Source organism: Sus scrofa, chromosome 15 (genome assembly GCF_000003025.6).
Source record: "Sus scrofa isolate TJ Tabasco breed Duroc chromosome 15, Sscrofa11.1, whole genome shotgun sequence".
Lineage (NCBI taxonomy): Eukaryota > Metazoa > Chordata > Mammalia > Artiodactyla > Suidae > Sus > Sus scrofa.
In genome coordinates this window covers 25,261,398-25,263,345 of record NC_010457.5, presented here as the reverse complement: position 1 = coordinate 25,263,345, position 1,948 = coordinate 25,261,398, and positions in this window count along the sequence as shown.

The window sequence follows — 1,948 nt, the reverse complement described above, 5'->3', positions numbered from 1 at the left end:
GTGGTGACCTTCCTTGTCTCTTAAAATATTCTTCAATTTAAGGTCTATTTTGTCTGATATGAGTATTGCTACTCCAGATTTTTTTTGATTCCCATTTGCATGGAATATTTTCTTCCATCCTCTTACTTTCAATTTGTATGTGTCCCTAGAAGTGAAGTGGGTCTCTTAAAGAGAGCATATATATGTGGGTCTTGTTTTTGTATCCATTCAGCCAGTCTATGTCTTTTGGTTGGTTCATTTAGTCCATTAAAATTTAAGGTAATTATTGATATGTATGTTCTTATTGCCAATTTATTAATTGCTGTAGATTTGTTTTTGTTGCTCTTTTTTCTTCCCTTCTTCTCTTGTTCTCTCCTCTTGTGGTTTGATGACTATCTTTACTGTTGTATTTGAGTTGATTTTTTCTTATTTGTTTTTGTATCAATTGTTGATTTTTGGTTTGTAGTTACTCTGAAGTTTTGAAATGAGTCTATATATATATAGATATGAGATTTTTTTAAGTTGCTGGTTTCTTAATTGCAAGTGCATCTCCATTGTCCTGAATTTGTACCCTCCTCTTCTCACAATTTCTGATTTTGGTGGCATAATTGTGCATGGATGATTTCATATCTTTACTGTAGATATACCTTTCCTGGTGAGCCTTGTCATTTGTGGTATTGTTGTTTCCTGTTGCAGCCCTTTCTTTCCTGCCTAGAGAAGTTCCTTTAGTATTATTGTAAAGCTGGTTTAGTGTTGCTGAATTCTCTTAGCTTTTGTTTCTCTGTGAAGCTTTTGATTTCTCCTTCAAATCTGAATGAGAGCCTTGCTAGGTAAAGTAATCTTGGTTGGAGGTTTTTTCCTTTCATCATGTTAAGTACACTATGCCACTCCCTTCTGGCCTGCAGTGTTTCTACTGAAAAATCTGCTGATAACCTTATTGGGGTTCCCTTGTATGATCTTTGTTTCTTTTCCCTAGCTGCTTTCAATATTTTCTCTGTGTCTTTAATTTTGGTTAGTTTGATTAATATGTGTCTCGGGGTGTTCCTCCTTGGATTCATTTTATATGGTACTCATTGCACTCCCTGGATTTGAGTGGTTGCTTTCCCATGTTAGGGAAGTTTTTGGCTATTATCTCTTGGAATATTTTTTCTGTCCCTTTCTCTCTCTCTTCTCCTTTTGGCACCCCTATAATATGGATGTTGGTGTGTTTCACGTTGTCCAAGAGTTCTTGGGGACTCTCTTCATTTGTTTTCAATCTTTTTTCTCTTTTCTGTTCCACATCCATGATTTCCACTAATTTGTCCTCCACCTTGCTTATTCATTCTGCCTCCTGTATTCTGCTGTCAACTGCTTCTAATGAATTTTTTATTTCAGTTATTGTATTTTACATCTCTTCTTGCTTAAGTTTTATATCTTGTATTTCTTTGATCAGTGTTTCCTGTAAATTATCCATCTTTGCCTCTAGTTTATTGCCAATGTCTTGCATCATCTTCAGCATTAACAGTCTAAAGTCTTTTTCCTGGAGGCTGAGAATCTCCTGATCACTTAGCTGTTTTTCTGTTTTTTTTTTTTCCTTTCTCCCTTATCTGAGTTATAGTTTTCTGTCTTTTCACTTTTATAGGTTTTTGGCATGGTGACCTTTTTAAAGATAATAGAGTTGTAGCCTCTCTTACTTCTGGTGTCTGCCCCCCTTGTGGCTGAAGTTGGTATGAGGGCTTGGTGTAGGCTTCCCGATGGGAGGGACTGATGACTGAGCACTGGTAGGTGGAACTGATTCCTATAACTCTGGTGGGTGGGGCTTTGTCTATGGGTGTGATTAGAGGCAGCTGTGTACCTGGGGGGGCTTTAGGCAGCCTGTTTACTGAGGGGCGGGGCTGTGCTCCCACCTGGATTGCTGTTTGCCCTGGGGCTTCTCAGGCTGACTTACGGGTGGGGCCAGATTTTCCCAAAATGGCCACCTCCAGAGAAA